Raw genomic sequence first — 19,628 nt, forward strand, 5'->3', positions numbered from 1 at the left:
CGTCTGCTCTGATTGGCTCGCAAGAAAAATCTTCCGATGAGAAGACAACCTGCGTCACCGCCCCCGGGCAAAATGTGTGCGAGTACCAGCACAGAAAAGAGAGCTTTTCATGATGATTATATTTATATTAATGAATAAAACGACTGACGATGTCGTCTCCATGGTGATCGGGCCCCAGAAACAGGCTCACAACGTCCAGCTGTCCTGAGCTCTATTCCCTGTTTGCCCGCTCAGCGCCAAGCGGCAGTCAGAGTTAGTAAATAGTTTGAGCGTTACGCAGCTGAAGAGCTGGTGGAGATGAAAACTGAGCACAAAGCAGAGGGAACGTCGGACAGAGACATCAAAGATGTTCAATAGACAACAGAAAAAACAAAAAGGAATGCATTATTTTCAGATGTTTTCATCTCTACTGCCCCCAGGTGGTCAAAATAAACAATTAAAGCGGCGTTAAACATTATGGACCAGACCCCCTGTGGACCAACACGTGGTGGTGAGTCTGTCCCGCCTCCATCCTTCTATTTATGAAAACCTTTTTTCTTTCACACATGGTCAAACAGGAAACGCGTGGGGGGGAAATGCCCGCGGCGGCGGGTTGTTGTCGCGGTTGTTCGGGGGCGTAGGGATTGGTCGGCGGATTGGGGACTTTTTTTGTACACTTATTTATTTGATAAGCATTCAGTGCATCGCCACGTTGTCCATAATGTGCTCCTTTAGTTTGACATGTTGGTGCTGATGTTGAGGGGCGGCCGTGTGATGGTCAACGCGGCTTTGGGTTCAGGTCACGCCCCCCCCCACACACACACACACAGGTCCAATCAGCCGCAGGCCCCGCCCACCTCGGTCCGGTACTCGATGTGACCGGTCGGCAACCATTTCTTAGCTGGAGGGGGAAAAAAATAAGTTCTTGAATTTGTAAATTGTTGGTGTACATAAAAGAAAATATTCTCTTTTTTTTTTTTGCTTGCTATTGTACAATGATTTCTTTTTATGTGTCATCCAGCATGAGATGTTTATTTTTAGGACAACGCTTGTAAATACTGTAATTGTAATAATTTTAAGCACAAATGTAATACAGTTTTATTGTGTTACCTGTGAGTGTGGTGTCACGGTTATTTCTACTCTTACATCTGATGAAGGTTTTAGACTTCCATACTCGTGATATCCATTTAGAGGTCACTGTGTTAAGGGTAAGTGTCTTGCTCAAGGGCGCAGGAAGAGCCGGTTCCTCGTCCCCTGACCAGCAGAGCGCGTTGCAGACGGACCTGGAGGACCATCAGCTCCTCCCAAGTTTCCTTTTTCACTTCTGGTCCCGTGAGCTCACAAAGAAACCTCAGGAAGAGGAACCGTGGTTCCAGAGAATAAATGTCCCACACACAGAACAATACAGGTTCTTGAATGGTACTTTAAAAGGCTTTGTGGTTCTACGAAGAACCATCAGGCTGAAGAACATTATTTTTGTTTGAGACACCTTTATAGGTTCTTTGAAGAACTCTTTAAGGAAATGTTTTTTAAAGAACCCTGGTCTGAAAGGTTCTTTGTGGAACCAGAAATGGGGCCTCAAAGAAACATTTTTTAAGGTTCTATGAGACACCGTTAAAGGTTCTGTGAATAACTCTTTAAAGAAATGGTTCTTTAAAGAACCCTGGTTTGAAAGGTTATCTGTGGAATCAGAAATGGTGCCTTAAAGAATGATTTTTTTAAGGTTCTTTTTTGCCTTAAGAAATGTTTTGAAGAACTCTTTAAGGAAAGGTTTTTTTGCAGAACCCTGGTTTGAAAGGTTGTCTGTGGAACCAGAAATAGTGCCTTAAAGAACCATTTTTTAAGGTTCTTTGAGACACCTTTATAGGTTCTTTTAAGAACTATTTAAGGAAGTGGTTCTTTAAAGAACCCTGGTTTAAAAGGTTATCTGTGGAACCAGAAATGGTTCTTCTTTGGTATCTGAAGAACCGCTTTCGGTTCCAGATGGCACATTAATTGTTCTTCGTGCATTTAAATGAGATTCAGCTCTAAAAAACACAATTGGCTTTCAGCTTTTTAGAGGGTGGAAAAATAGTGTTTATTTCTATTGTTTGTACTTTGGGTTGTCACGTGTCAAACATGGAACAGTAGAATAAACCGAGCGCTCAGCTTCCAGAAGAAGGGCGCGGCTCTCCGCTGGTGGGTTGTTTCAGCTAATTACCTGGATTCCAATTTAGAATCATCCGGAATGTCGAACGGAGTACAACATTTGGATTAAAGTTATTGCTCTAATTAGCGAGGTGCTTGCCGAGTGCCCTGTGAAGTTTGTCTTACATCACATTACAGAGCATAATATCCAGGCCAATTAAGCTAATTGAATTTCCCTTTTTTCCAGAGACACAAAGGAGGGAGAGAAACTCTTTGATGAGGCTCAAGCTGTTGGAGGTTCTTTAGGAGATGGAAACACATGGAGGTTACAGCCTCGTCAAATTAAAAGAAAGTGTGGCAACCACGGGGAGAATTCTCACTAATGCCAGACATGTGTCATGTGCTATTATGGCTCAGCTGCTCTGGAGTCAGATGTTAACCCCTGGATCTGGCTGCTGATGGAACAGCATCATTACCGCCGTGTTGTTTCAGGGGGATGATGCAACACCGAGCGACGGCTGTGAGCAACCACGTACTAAGAATAATGAACTTCTTTCATGGCCTAAGAAGTCTCCTGTAGAATACTTTAACCCTTATACTGTGTATATATATATATATATAGTTATATATATATATATACAGGACTGTCTCAGAAAATTAGAATATTGTGATAAAGTTCTTTATTTTCTGTAATGCAATTAAAAAAACAAAAATGTCATGCATTCTGGATTCATTACAAATCAACTGAAATATTGCAAGCCTTTTATTCTTTTAATATTGCTGATTATGGCTTACAGCTTAAGAAAACTCTAAAATCCTATCTCATAAAATTTGAATATTTCCTCAGACCAAGTAAAAAAAAAGATTTATAACAGCAAAACAAAATCAAACATTTGAAAATGTGTTTCCAGGTGTTTCGAGTTAATTAGACGATTCAAGTGATTTGTTTAATACCCTACTAGTATACTTTTTCATGATATTCTAATATTTAGAGATAGGATATTTGAGTTTTCTTAAGCTGTAAGCCATAATCAGCAATATTAAAAGAATAAAAGGCTTGCAATATTTCAGTTGATTTGTAATGAATCCAGAATGCATGACATTTTTGTTTTTTTAATTGCATTACAGAAAATAAAGAACTTTATCACAATATTCTAATTTTCTGAGACAGTCCTGTATAGTAATGTATATAAATATACTGTATATATATTTATATAGTTATGTTTATATATATTTACTGTATGTATGTATATATGTTTATATGTATATATGTATTGATGTATATGTACTGTGTATGTATGTATGTATATATACATACATATATACATACGTTTATTATATGTATTTATATCTATGTATATATATGTATATATAGAGATTATTTTAAATGAAAAGTGCGTTAAAAATAAAATGCCTTATTAGTATTAGTATTATTATTATTATTATTATACTTATTTGTTTACATATGCTGGTGCCCAGCAATAGAAAATAAACAACAAATATAAGATAAGGAAATTCTTTGAATGAATGAAGAGGCTTAGTTTTATGTCTATATATTATTTAGGTGCCTTTGCATACAACACTTGGCACAATAGTATTCAGCCGGGTCAAAAGGTCAAGCCAATCCGGTCCTCGAGTCACCAAAGTGAGGCCGGTGTGAGGACCAAGACAGCCAGGTGGAGAATAGTGACCAGTTTGGGAACCTTAAGGTGCGTTCACACCAAAAGCGACGCGATTTTTCCCGTCGCCCAAAACCCGTGAGTTTATTCGCTCGACCATTCGCCGTGTTCACGCTATAAGCATCGAGACGCTCCGCGAGGGGCGGGGCTTATCTCCGTGTCTCGTCTCCGTAAAGACCGTCATCATCTCCTTCATCCACCACGGGATAACTAACCACTAGTTCTGCTTTATACTTGTTGTGGACGTCCCACACACTGACGCCCTCGTGTTTGGGTTCATGACATTAATATAATGTATATATTTATTAGTGCTGTGAAAAATAACGTGTTAACTCAGTTAATTAAATTACAGGATTAATTAGTTTGTTTTTTTACGCATTTAACGCATGCGCAGAATGAGCTTCCAATCCGTCTGTTGTTGGTCGTCTCTCCAGCAGCGTGTCATTCTGTCTCTAGTGTCGCGTTAACACGACTCCGACCTCCGTGTCGCGCACCGCAGAGCTCGGATGCCGGCGTGTGCGCTGGTGAGCAAGTTGTATAAATGCAGGGCTCTCAAGTGTCTGCGCGCATCGGGACGGAGCAAAGAAAAGTCACTAGCCCCCCCCCCCCCCATTACATTTGTGAATCTTTGTGTTTGTGAATCTTTGCGTTTACATTTGTGAATCTTTGCATTTGTGAATCTTTGGGTTTGCATTTGTGAATCTTTGCGTTTACATTTGTGAATCTTTGCGTTTGCATTTGTGAATCTTTGCATCTGCATGAGTCTCTCTGAGTGCATTTGCCATTATTGAGACGGATCTGACCCTGTACACTTGTGGCAGTGAGGCTGTCGCAGGGCTAGCTAGCTCACTCTTATACGGTATAAACAGTCAATTCATCCACACTACTGTCGTTGTACATGAAAGAACTTGAAAGTCCTCGGCTCCGTACCATTGTATTTCATTAAATTGAACGTGTCTTCTGTCTACAGCTGGCTTGAGTAAGGTACTTGTTTCCCCTCTCGCTCCCTTGGAGTAGCCCTTCACATAAACACTCAGCGGTACCAAAGGGAGGGCTAGACTCCGAGACTGTGTTTTATTTAAGAGCCTTCATTACAATATCAGCCGCTCGCAGCTCACTGGGCCCTTCAGTGAGATGTGCACTCAGCTCCCCTCCGCCCGAAAACACACACACACACACAAACACAACACACACACAAAAAGTGTAGAAAATGTAAAAAAGCAACGACTCGGCCAAGTCCCTGTCAGCTGCAGGACGCTGACGAAGCATAAAGCGAAACAGATCTCGAACTCTCCCGCATTAGGGTTCGGAGTCATTAAGAGCATTTAGAAAAAGCATTATCTGCCAGGCTGCGTATCGTTAGCGTCTTCCTCCCTGCGCTGCCGCTGACCCTGGAGTTAGCGCTGGGTGTGCAGTGAGCCGCGCTCTCCTTTCACCAAACGGCTCCAGGGCCGAAAATAATGATCTTTACAGACATGCCAATGCTATCTGGACCAGATAACGCTGCTTTAATGACTCCTTATCCTTTGGCCCTTTCAAGAAGATGGGAGCCCGGGCAAATATATTCCCGTTGTTGGGTCATTAGCTCTTCATTGCGGGGATAATGGACTTTTGTATTTTTGGTCTGTACTTCCCTTCTGAGAACAGCCACTCTGAAAGATGAGTCCGCCCTCAGTAACAATGCGTAACACGCAGGTCACCATTAGTGCTCCACCAATCAGAGGCCGGCAGCCAAAGCAAATTATGACATTTGATCTATTGAAATAAGACAAACATCAAATGAATAAATCATTATCTCGTTGATGATTGTTTGTATTAAAGTTGCGGCTCTCTAAAGTTGTTTTTTAAAGAACTAGCTCACCACTAACTCTGCAGATGTTCCATCTGTGTTGTGACTCTTTTCAGGGCCGGTGTAACGCCATGTGGGGTCTTATTCATATTTTGACCATAACAGACGCAGCAGAGGGAGTGAACAGGGGGAAAACTAAGCATTAAACTAATTCCGTACAATGCTCTTTAATTTCATAAGCAATACTTAGAGATAACAGCTGTGGTGTTAGGAAGGCAGCTGCTGCAACACCTCAGTCGTGGCTGTCAGAGCAGCTGGTTTGACTTTGACAGTTGACGGAAAGCAGCTGCATTGACATCCTTTACTTCGAGGGGTAGAGAGATCCCATCATGCGGAATTTAATAGGGATGTTTGTCTAATGTCTCATAAATCAATTGGCAGATTGCCGTCAAAGTTGAGAAGTAGGTTTATGCTCACAATATGACGAAAGGAAAGGTAGTTTTTTGACGAAGGCCTGGACAGCTGTAAGAGCTGGTGTGAATTCAGCCGAGACACATTCAATTCCATTGAGTTTATTTTGTATAGGGCAATATCACATAGAGCTTTACAATCTGTACACATATGACATCCCTGACCTTTGACCTCACATCGGATCAGGAAAAACACCCCCAAAAAATAGAAAAAAATGAGAAGAAGCCTTCAGGAGAGCAACAGAGGAGGATCCCTCTCCAGGATGGACAGAAGAATAGACGTCATGTGACCAGAATGAATCATTACAGAGTTACATAAACATTCAATGACATTGGAGAGGCATCGAGATCTGATCGCTCACATTGGAAGATGTTCTGGCCCACACATTGCCGCTTTCTCTTCCCGGTGTGGACGTCAATGGGCTGCAGTGGACTTTTGAGAATTTCGAAAAAGGCCCAGAGGGATATATTTTTAATGCAAGTCTTGAGCAATTTGGTTTAGACCCAGTCTATATTGTTATGATTTTTTTTTTCAACCCAAATTTACGAAATCTATGCCAAGTGTGAACTTTGGGACTCAGATCGGTCCACTTGATGTTGATGCCCGGTGTGGACTGGACCCGAATGAGCTCGCGTTAGAAAGTCATGGCCAATAGCACGGTGCAATAGCCACAGCTTAAGTGCCGCCCTCCTCCATTTTGGACCCGCCACTTCTCGGACGACAGTTGCCAAATGCTGCAAACTTGCATGTCAGAGTTCACCAGAGGTGAGTTCTGCAAAGATGAATGCACTTCGCCTGTGCGAGTGTATCCACCAATTGATGGAAATTCTTAATGAGATGAACTAATGAAGTGAAATGTTGCAGTTTGAGGCTAATCTTTATCTTAAAGGCTTTCTGGTTTATTGTTTACTCTACATTAAGAAGCATCTGATGCACAGTCACAAGCTAACCCGGTTGATTATTGACACCTGAGATAGCAAAACATGCCAATGTCCCTGGGACACACAATTAGCGCCACATTGATTGTGTAGGTGCGTCTCAAACACATGCCCCAGCACTAATCTGCCCCGGTCAACCGATCGCCCGTTCAGGGAGCGCATTACGTGAGTTATTGTCGCTGAGGAATCCGCCTGTCATGAGCCACAGTGCGCCAGGATGCGAATGGCATGTGAGAGGCATTCAGCCTCGTGGGTCTCAGAACTCTGTCTTTTGATGTAGCAGGGTAACCTCTACCAGATGTCCATCTAGGCCTCAGTCGACCAGCTCAACCATGCAAGGAAACCGACTGCAATCCACCTCACACACACACACACACACACATACTTGAACTCGCGGACCCGTGAGGACCTTGACTAGGAGGTGTCTCGTGGGGACACCACTTTCAAAATCACGCACACACACACCGCAGCTGACCAACATGCACGGAAAGTGTTTTTGCGATGAAAGTGGGCCGCTAGTAGCGCTAAGAGAAATATTAATGCTCTTCTCAGATGGCGGCGCTGATGTCAACGCCGCCGTATCTCAAACACTGAGAAGTCGTTTGTTTGTTCAGATATGATTTATGTTGAATCAAAAGCAACAGCCAAAGCCGTCGTTTGTTTACTGATCCAGCCGCAAATCAAACATCCAATCTGGTCATGCTGCTCCGGGAGGAGGGTGGGGGGTCGTCAGCTTCTCTCCTTCTCCCAGTTAGTAACAGAGATCTGTCGATTTCTGTTTGTTTGTTGCCCTGGTTTCTGCTACTGCCAGTGTCATGGCAATCAAGGCTGGATGCACCCAGAACAGGAGGGAAACGGTGCCACCCTCCCCATCCTCCACCGGCAGCACGCCGACCCCGTGTGTTTACGATGCGCTGTTTCCATATGACCTAATCTCAAACAAATTGGAAAGATGATTGTCATCTGCAGGGGGGCAGGAGCGGCATTATTCTCAACAATAACCTTCAGAAAACCTTTCAGGGGGAAAAAAAGAAAGAAAAAAAATCAAGAAGTGGATTATTCAAAAGGCAATTTTCTCTCAGTTTCCAACCCACCCAGCTCGTTTGGTGGAGACGCATCGCGCGATGAAACGTCTTATTTTGTTGTGCGAAATGGCGGAGGAGACTCAAAGGCACCGCTCCCTCTCTCTCTCTCTCTCTCTCTCTCTCGTCTCTCCTCCTCTGGAGGATGAGTGTAATCAAACGGTGCAGATGGGGGATCTGAGGAGAACTGTGTATCAGCCATAAACAGAGGTGCAGTTTTTTCGAAAATACAGAAAGTAATAGGCCTCCCGCACACTCATAAACTCACACAGTTCAATGTACAAAAATGGAAATAAAAGGTATATGTGCAACGAACAATATATGTCGCAAAGTACAAGGACAACCCTGCATACTTCTGGCCTACTGCTGCGTTGTTAAAGGGCCCATATGGACCAATATGGTCTCATATGGACCCATATGGACCCTTATGGTCTCATATGGTCTCATATGGACCCATATGGACCCTTATGGTCTCATATGGTCTCATATGGACCCTTATGGACCCATATGGTCTCATATGGACCCATAAGGACCCATGTGGTCTCATATGGACCCTTATGGTCTCATATGGTCTCATATGGACCTATATGGACCCTTATGGTCTCATATGGTCTCATATGGTCCCATATGGACCCATATGGTCTCATATGGACCCTTGTGGACCCATATGGACCAATATGGTCTCATATGGACCCTTATGGACCCATATGGTCTCATATGGTGTGCTCAACATGGCGGAACCATGCTGCTTTGTACTCACTGGATCTAACACATCTCTACCTTTCACTACCCTGCCATTGGGCTTGACTGGACCAGTGGATAAGGAAATGGTTAATAAAGCGGAAATAGATGGATTCCATGAAGCTTATGTCGTAGAACTAGATGTAATGAGGGAGCAGAACCACTTGGCCAACAGTCTGCTTCTCCATCAGCAGCCCACGATGCAATTGTTGATGCGAGGTCTGGATCGTCTACTCAGCCAAATCTCGTGCAGGGAAGTGAACGTTGCTGCTTCGTTGGTTAGGGGGCGCTGTCTTCTGCATCTTTTTCCTTGACTTTCCATAAGAAGTGAAAATAGTCACCCATTGATTTGTGGATCAATGGGTTGAAAGCCTCGAGATCAGCATTTTGTCCGTCACCATTCAGAATCATTATGAAGTGGACACTTCTGCATAATGACTATTTTATTATGTATATATTGCTTTTTTGACGCTGTTTGATCAAATCGAGCTGATAACAATATGTATGAAGTATAAGCGAGAAGGAAGGACTGTAGCATTGTGTTTTTTTTACTCATACTCAATACAAAACATATATTTCTTCCATCTCCATTTAAATTAGATGACTGGATTATCAGCTCTGATGTAATAATGTGTAAGCAGTCTTAAATAAATAAAAATGTACAATATGAAGCATAAAATAATGACAAACTCAAAAGTTAATGCAGTTCCTAAACTAAGGAGTAAAGCATACATAGTGCATGAATACTTATGAAAAAACTGATGCAAAGAAAAGCAGAAAATACCACCAACCCACAGCAGAAACCCGACGTGTCTTTATTTCAGTAGCAAGACGTCCAGAATGTGTCCTGAATGGAATATGAACTAACCCCACACTGTCCCCATAAACCATGAGCAATTACAAAAGCCTGCAGTCGGCTTTTTCAATAACAGGTCCGGAGCACCGCGAGGTCAGGATCTCTCTACCAATCACATCTCGTGTAACATCACACGGAAGCCGTGACCCTCATCATTAAGTCGACCTGCACGTCTCGCGCTGCTGATGCTGGCGCGCGAGCTCTCGCTACCGGGTGTGTTATTAAGGAGGCCGTGGACTGAGGTGACGCTAAAAAAACAACAACAGTGAGCTCCACAGCTGAGCGGGCCGAGCTGTAATTGTGCAGTGGGAGTGCACAAGGGTTGCTTGATCAGGGACTCCGGGCCTCCGTCCTAATGGGTCCTCTGGAGACCACGCGGTACTCCTGCTGCCAATCCCGCGCTGTCCTCCTGACACCAGGGGATCTTGACGGGGGCCTCGCCGTAATTACTGTTCACCGTCTCCGTCACGGAAACCGGACACCTCTAATACCCCGACAAGCCCCCAGTCTGAAAAGGCCAAGGAGGCCCGCAGAGGATGAGAGAGATTCATTTTTGAGCAGTTGGTGAAAAAGTCAGTTGGATTGTGAGTCTGTCACAGAAAAGAGCCCCGTTAGCTCCCGTTAGCTTCCGTTAGCTCCCGTTCAATTCAATTCAATTCAGTTTATTTGTGTAGCCGAATTTCACAAATTACAAATTTGTCTCGGAGTGCTTTACAATCTGTACACATAGACATCCCTGTCCCAAAACCTCACATCGGATCAGGAAAAGCTCCCGTTAGCTCCCGTTAGCTCCCCATAGCTCCCGTTAGCTCCCGTTAGCATCGGATCGAAGTGTCGTTTTTTCACTTCCTGTGGTGACAAGTGTTCCGATTCGATCCCGCGGGGGAGGTGAGATGTACGCGCCGGTGTGTGTTGAGGTTACAACATGTTACTTCTCATATTTCACGCGGCTGATATCCGCTGGACTCTCGCCACGTCCCTCCTCTCTCCCAGTGTTGTTTGGTGAGATGTATTTGTAGTGGGTGAAGCCACGAAAAAGAGAAAAAAAAAGACATCTTTTGGACGCCTCCGCCGTCGACCCCTTGACCCCCACTTGTGCAATTGTTGAAGAGCACACCCACACCGGAAGGGTGCAAATGACTTTGTGTTGAATACGTGGGCAGAGCGAGAGACAAGAGGATCGGAACGAGAGAGAGAGAGAGAGAGGGAGAGAGAGAGGCTGATGATGGATCCCGGAGCGAGAGCGTTTGTCTCTGAAGACGGAGCGGACCAGTTGAGCCCATTGGTCTCCGGAGAGCCACTGGGCCAACGCCAGGAGCCCGAGGCTCTACCCCGGGGCCTCCGGGACCCACTGAGACACCAGGACCTTACCTGAGACCACAAAGAAAGCAAAAAACTATGAGCGTGAATTATAGATACGTGGCACAATGGAAAGCTGCTTAAAAATGAGTGAGTTACAGCGAGCTGTAATCAACATGTGACATGAAAGACGTTGAACTGAAGGAACTCTCACTCATACTTGACTCTTTCTGTTCACTCTCTGTCACGAATTCTCAGAATGACAACGAATGGTTGGATGTGTTTATCTGACTGTCTTGTCTTTAGTGCAATGGGCAACATCTGGATAACTGGTACCCAGAGAGAAGAGAAAGAAATTCCATATTCGTCATGTTGCGACACTCAAACTTTAGTAATATTGAGAAGTTTAGCATCGCATCGCCTCTGAACCTGCGAGACAGATTTATATAAAGAGCTAAAGTGACACGGCAGAAGTGGCGGAGGTATAAAGTGTCATCCTCTCCTGGTCCAATGTCTCTCCAGCTCCACATCCCCACAAATTAAAGTCTCAACACTTCACAATATGGCTGCGTCTCTCTTCAGATGACTCGTCTCATTTAGTAGCTAACGAAGGTAAAAAGGCCTGACTATACACCAGTGTTCAAAAGTTTGGGGTCACCCAGACAATTTTTTGTTTTCCATTAAAACTCACACTTTGATTGATCAAATAAATTGCAAATTGAAAAGAAAATATAGTCAAGACATTGACGAGGTTAGAAATAATGATTTTTATTGTAAATATGAATGTTGTTCTTCTTGTGGCTCAAAGGAAGGCCAGTTTCATAGCTTCTCTCACCAGCATAACTGTTTTCAGCTGTGCTCACATAAATAGGGTTTTCAAGGGTTTTCTACCCCTCCGCTAGTCTTCTAAGGCGATAACACAATGTACCACTAGAACACTGGAGATGAGCCTCTACACACCTCTGTAGAGACTTCATTAAAAACAGAGAATAGCCATTTACCATGTTAACTATGAGTGTATTTATGATTAATATAATGTTATCTTCATTGAAAAAAACTGTTGTTTTACTTATAAAATAAGGACATTTCTAAGAGAGCCCAAACTTTTGAACGGTAGTATATGAGGTCTCTGATAGCACCGTGACGCTATCTGCCAAGCCTCCAGGTTCCACTCACAGAGGATACCGTGCCATCACGCCCATGAAGCTTTGCACACACAGTGCAGATGCCCTTTTCAAAAAAATCTGATTGCTATCATCCAATGTGGCGATGTATAGAAGAGCCCAAACCACAGAGTGCAAAACAAAGGCAGAGACAAAGGGTCCAGGTCCTGACCGACGAGGTCCAGAGGCATTCCTCAAACCTCTGGCATGGAATTTAGGCAAACCCTATTTAGGAATTAACTTGTCCCGATCAGTGGAAGGATTGGGCGTGACGGCCTTTATGTGCTTCAGTTCCCGCCGACTCTCTGAAGACGCTAACCACTTCTCTGTTACCGCGTCGCGGCTATAAGCGCTGAGCGTTGCTTTTGCAAAGAGCCTCGTTTTCATAGAAAGAGGCCAATTTAGTTATAAATGTCTGCATATATTACCTCATTTAAAGACGTGCGAATAGCAGCGGAGCAGCGAGACGCTTGAGGCTCGGCGGCGCGGTTTGAGGGTGCTTTTCACCTTTTTAGGTGCTTTGAGAATTACACGGTTTGCGGTTTGTTCATTGGAACCGCGACACGAGGCGACGGAAGGCGGTAATCAGCGAGCAGTCGCTCGGTGCTAATGGGCCATTAAGAGACACTCCCACACAGCCACCCGGCTAACAACCGGATTTGATGTGAAAGCAGCCTTACCATCAGACTTCTATCAGACTGCCATTATCACGAGTCATTACTCAGCATCCCGAGGTCAAAAGGTTAACACCTGCTCCGTCGGTCAAAGTAGTTTTATTTGTGGCTCCGGGGGGGAAAAACAAAAGTACGACTGAAGTCACAATGCACAGCGGCGAAGCACGATGCATGACATCACATGTTTATGGGCGAGAAAACGCATTCGTATTGGGAAAATAGAATTTTTGGGGGTAAAAATGGGGGACAAACGTCAGGAAGAAGAATCGTTTCTTGTGATTTAAAGATGAAAATGTAAAATCAGTTAAAACTCGATATTTGTAAATGATCATATGTCCCCAGAATCTATAATCCAATTCAATTCAATTCAGTTTATTTTGTTTTCGCCCAATATCACACATTACGAATTATCCTCAGAGGGCTTTACAATCTGTACACATAGGACATCCCTGACCTTTGACCTCACATCGGATCAGGAGAAAACTCCCAAGAAATCCCCAAAAAACGTTCACAGTGAAAAAAGGGAATATATATATATTCGATATATAATAATATTTAGCGTTAAACCGACTCTAAACACACACGTCATCGTGTTGTTGACATGAACAGATCTCATCTGACTTTCACTGGTTTGGCCTTTTTTTTTACTGGATCTGCTCTGAAACGTCGTGTCGCTGTGGGTCCACCGGCTCGTCATTTGGTTCATGACACATGCCTGTGCGTGTGTGTGCGTGTGTGTGTGTGTGTGTGTGTGTGTGTGTGTGTGTGTGTGTGTGTGTGTGTGTGTGTGTGTGTGTGTGTGTGTGCATGCCGGCCTGTTTATCGCTCTGAGTGCTGTGTGGTACTTGATAAGAGTGAATACAGTGAGGCCTTCACATTAAATACACAAATACTTCGTCCAAAAGAATCGATGATAAAAACATCATTTGATTTATATATTGTATTTATATTGTGTGAGAGAGAGAGAGAGAGAGAGAGAGAGAGAGAATAAGAATGTATGGCCGTCAGTTCTCTCTGTCACTCCTTTCATCCAAACCTTCTCGTTCCACTCAGCTGTAATAAGCGTCTTCCACAACCTGCTAAATGCTAAACTATAATCGCTCATGAAGGTTGCACCGCGGGCCGATGAATAATTCTGCGCAGCTGGAATTGAAACGAAATTTCAAATTTGGATAGAGAGGAGCTGTCCCATAAGACAGCATCCACACCTCAAAGTACCAACGATCAAAGCAAACTCCTATTTATTGGGGCTGGCGTTCAAAAAATAAATGTTAAAAAGGTACCCCCCCCCCCCCATCCACCCGCCTCCTCCTTTTTCTCCTCCCCCTCCCTAAACTTAATCAAGCGATGGAGTGAGGAAACAAGGGGCTAGTAGATAAAAGTGTTGGGAATGGTAATGATGCCAAGTAATGATTTCCCTGGAGAAAATCTGATCTATTGCCACGGGGAAAAAGATGGAGAAGAAAGGCCTGGGGGGGGAGGGAGGGGAGGCGGGAGGGAGGGGGGGAACCACATCAGCATTTCATGCAGGAGCACCTATAAGCCAAAGGAGAGGGAGGAGAGACCAAATAATGGAGAGGAAAGATTTTTTTAGCACCCTGTGGGTGGCTTCATCTCTCCCTCTCTCTCTCTCTCTCTCTCCCTCTCTCTCTCTCTCCCCCTCTCTCTCCCTCTCCATCCCTCCCCTGCACTCGGAGCTCAGATAGCGAGCGTATGAAGGCAGAATGCTCGGGGGGAATGAAGGTCTGGCACAAGGTGAAATTAAACAGCTGAAAGGTATGATTTAACAATGTTCAAAACTCAATAACTGCAAGGTAAACAATAAATTAGACTCGTCTGTGTCGGGCGGACGGGGAAAAGGAGGCAAGAATCTCTTTATTGATCCCGTCGTCAAAAATGAATCTGCTCCTCCTGCTCCTCCTGCCAAGGCGGGCGGAGAGAAAAGAAATCAAAGCCGTTCGTGGAACAGCCCTCGCTTTGCTGTTCTGGATGCAATCTCAGATTTTTCTTAAATGCTAATTCTTACACTTTTTTTATGCCTGCAAGGGAAAAGTTATTCAGACGCACGCACACACTTCTGTGTGAGCGGAGGCTGCTGCTGGAGAAACAATGAGTGTATTCATGGGATTACGAGACGACTGGTAGATGCTCCTATACGTCTGTAGATTAGACGGCACGTGTTCGTGCAAAACTACGTTTAAAACTCCCACTAGCAGCACCTAGAGGCAGCAATGTGCATTACACCCTTTAATACCAAAGTGTCACGTGGTGGATCAAACAACATGCGGAAGATTTAAGCCACAACTATTTTTGTCATATTTACCCCAGCTGTATATATATATATATATATATATAAATATATATTTATTTATTTATATATATATGTATATATATATAGGAGACAGATATTCGTTATATATATATATATAGATATATATATATATTTATAGGAGACATATATTCTGTATATATATATATAAATATATATTTATATATTTATATATATATATATATTTATATATATATAGGAGACATATATATATATATATATATATATATATATATATATATATATATACAGAATATCTGAGACATAAAAGGGAAGTGTTTCCTGGACTTTCATCCATCAGGTGGTGATATCTGTGTTTGAAGGTTGTGTCAACGGACCACTAAGAGAAGATCATCCACTCCCCCGACTTTGCTTTTTGTCTTTGACTACGGGACGAGGAAGGAGTGTTTTAACTTGTGTTTACGCTGATGACGTAACAATCAGAGTGCAACAGCATTACTGTTCAATTCAATTGGGCTTATTTTATATAGGCAGGAGGCAGGGCCAAGGAGGCAGGAGGCCGGGCTGAGGGGGCAGGAGGCAGGGCCTATGAGGCAGGAGGCAGGACTAAGGGGGCAGGAGGCAGGGCCTATGAGGCAGTAGGCAGGAGGCAGGACTAAGGGGGCAGGATGCAGGGCCAAGGAGGCAGGGCCTATGAGGCAGGACTAAGGGGGCAGGAGGCAGGGCCAAGGAGGCAGGGCCTATGAGGCAGGAGGCAGGACTAAGGGGGCAGGAGGCAGGGCCAAGGAGGCAGGAGGCAGGGCCTATGAGGCAGGAGGCAGGACTAAGGGGGCAGGAGGCAGGGCCCATGAGGCACGACTAAGGGGGCAGGAGGCAGGGCCAAGGAGGTAGGAGGCCGGGTCGCCTTGCCCGCTGAGGCCTCATCATCCCGGATGACACCACAGCTGTTCGGATATAATTCATCACACCTCTTGCGATTTCCATCCCAACCCCGGTCCCGTTCACCATGTTCAATACTTGACATTTATAATGAATTTTCTTCTATTTATCCCACCTGTCCGTACTTCTTATAGACGAGCAAACACATTCACAACGACACACCATACCGATGACAACGCTTCCAGTTAAACCACGATTGCCAGATGCATAAACAGAGAACTCTTCCTGCCCACGGCGCTCTCCCTGGAGACCGTCTGTGACATATGGAGAGCAGGTCATGTCCTGGTTGCTTTGCTTCAGTGATGTAACCGACTGCCATCGCAGTTTGTTTGTGATTATTTCTAAACGTCTCCGGGCCGAGGACCCGCTGCCGGCCCTTTGACAGACCCCGTTGGTGGGGGTTGGGGGTATCTGTCAAGGCAACATCCCTTCCACCCGGCGGAGATGTCATCGATGCTGCGGGTGGGACCGCGACGCCCGGGAGAAACCAGAGCCGCTGAAGTCTCCAGCCTGCTGGCGTAACTGGGACGTGGACACGGCAGCGCCAGCGAGAGAAACATGGAGACAAAGCCGGGCAGGAAAAAAATAAAAAATTGCAAACAGATTTATTTGGCCTGTACGTGGGGCGCTCTAGTTTTCACCCTGTGGCGCTCGCAAATCAATAATTGAACAGAGTAAGGATAATGGGCCGCTACACACATCACACACTCTGTGGTGAGGAAAACTCATTTGGAGAGAAAATAAATTGCTGCTCGTGGTCCAGAGTTGCTCATCGTCCGTCTCCCTCTCTGAAGGACGGACGGAGAGCCGACACATCGGCTCGTATCCTGGGATTTTTTCTGTCGATGCTTTTTACATGTCCTCCGACACAGAAAAGCACTCATCTGTTTCCTCTCCCACTTCCTGTCACAATAACTCCTCGAGGTGTGACCTGATCCCTCGTCCCACAGATTAGAAAAAGCAACCGGGTCTTGGAGACATACCCGTGGCGGGGTCTGGACTCGCTCCATCATGAGATTGTGAAATACCGGTTTGGGGAGGCAGGTATGTTTTTTTGTATTTTTTGTATTTGGGGATCAAGACTCAGCTGTTCTGTTCATAGGTCATGTTCATTGAATGTGTTTATGTAACTCTGGTCACATGACGTCTATTGTTCTGTCCATCCCGGAGAGGGATCCTCCTCTGTTGCTCTAGGAAGGGTTCTTCACTTTTTTTCCCCTGAAACGTTTTTTTCTATTTCTTGCCTCCTGCCTCCTTGGCCCGGCCTCCTGCCTCCTTGGCCCTGCCTCCTGCCTTAGGGCACGATCACACCAGACGTGACTTTTAAAAGCGCAGCCGCACCAAAAACGCCTTGGCAAAAACGCGTCGGGCATATTTATATTGTATGTTTATACTATATGTTATTTATATATCACATAATAGTGAATATTATACATACATATATATATGTGTGATTCATATTATACAATATTTGTATTGTATATTTATATAATATGTTATTTATATATCACATAATAGTGAATATTATATATATTTGTATATATATGTGATTCATATTATACAATAGTTAGATATATGTATATATATATGTATACATATATACATATATAGATACATATATACATATAGATGTGTGATTCATATTATATAATATATATATATACATATATACATATACATATTTACATATAGATCTGTGATTCATATTAATCATATATATACTTATATATACATATATGTATACATATATATATATATGTGTGATTTATATTATACAATATTTATATATACATATATATACATATATATATATATATACACATATAGATGTGTGATTCATATTATACAATTTTGATATTGTATGTTTATACTACATGTTATTTATATATCACATAATAGTGAATATTATAAATATACATATAGATATGTGTGTGATTCATATTGTACAATATATACATATACAGTATATATATTATATGTTATTTATATATCACATAATAGTGAATATATATATATATCTACATATATATACGCATCTCTTTATTCTATATCACCAGACTTATTGAGAAGCCCGTCATCCCGCCATGCTCCATGTGCTCCGTGGTGTGAGATGTCCATCACCACCTTGTGTCCGTCTGAGCGGATGAGAGCTGTGACTGCTGGACGCTGCTGACGGACGTCGTGCTGGACGCTGCTCGGCAACTTCTACAGCAGCGGATAAGCTCTCATTCCTTTATGAACATGTTCAGATTGATCTATTATTAACTCTCATAACGGCAACATTTATGTCTCACTAAAATGGTGCAGAATGATTACAAGTTAATTAGCCTCCCTCCGGGTTATTGATTTTTCTCCTGCAGAAGTCATTAACTCCAAAAAGGCCGCCAGAATGGTACGGTTGCATTTTGCTTTATAATAATGCAAACGCGATGCTGGAGTTTAAGGGAGTTATTAATCACGGAGCAATGTTTTTATTATTTCATGCGTGGGGAGGTTCTCTTCATGTTATTATTGCAATAACGAGATGGCGGGTTTTTGAACAACAATCAAATTGAGACACTGCAAGAGACATGCATTCATGAATCAAAGCCTCCTCCCTGCCGTGGCCCCGCCCCCTGCCATGGCCCTACTAATGCCCCTCCCATCTCTCTTCCTCCTTCTGTTTCATGGAGGTCTGGATCGTGGTCCATGCCTACTAATTATTCATAGATGATGTAATATCCATCGTCTGTGTACAGTAAAGCCCTCTGAGGATAATTTGTAATTTGTGATTTTGAGCTATATAAAATAAATTGAAGTCAACTCTACTGGAGATGTTTTTCAGGTGAAACCCAATGGTGCTGCACTTGTGAGCACTAGTTTGCTGCACAGTGTTAAATAGATAGATAGATATGATAGATACTTTATTAATCCCCAAGGGGAAATTTGTCGTAACAGTAGCAGCACCAATAAACTAAACACACAAGAATAAAATATAAAAAACAGGGATGAAAGATAAAGATGTATACAAGAAGTATACAAAGTAAAATATAAAATAAAATATATATGTATCTATACAACATATATGCATACACAATACACAAATACACATAAATAGGCCTCTGGGTAGTGGGGGGGGGGAGACCCGAGGGACTGGGTATGAGTCCTTTGAGCTCCTCCTCACTAATAGAAGTGCTGAAAGGAAACTAATGATGAAGATGAGATGTTTTGCCTGATGCTTTGAAAACAGCAGGAGACGCTTCCTCCGCCCACATTGCAAACCCACCCTCTGTGGACGACATGCTCCAACTGCATTGGTAGCCAGGTCCACGCCCCCTTCGTGAAGGACAACAACTGGGACCGGACCCGCTCGGCAGGACCGCCAACACAAAAGTATTTGGACGATATGTACGAAAAGAACATTTAATGGTCGTAACAGAAACCGATGACCGAAAGTAATTTGTAATAAATCAGTCGACCTTTAAACCTCCGATCTGTGATCGCTGCAGAGCAAATAACCCCCGACCTGAAAGTGTCCCGTGCATTCGAATGCGGGAATGTAGCTCATAGATAACTCCAGAAACCAGCAACGAAGGAGATCTCTTGAGCGTTGCCACGGTAA

The sequence above is a fragment of the Pseudoliparis swirei genome, chromosome 10, assembly GCF_029220125.1.
Source record: "Pseudoliparis swirei isolate HS2019 ecotype Mariana Trench chromosome 10, NWPU_hadal_v1, whole genome shotgun sequence".
Taxonomy (NCBI): Eukaryota; Metazoa; Chordata; class Actinopteri; order Perciformes; family Liparidae; genus Pseudoliparis; species Pseudoliparis swirei.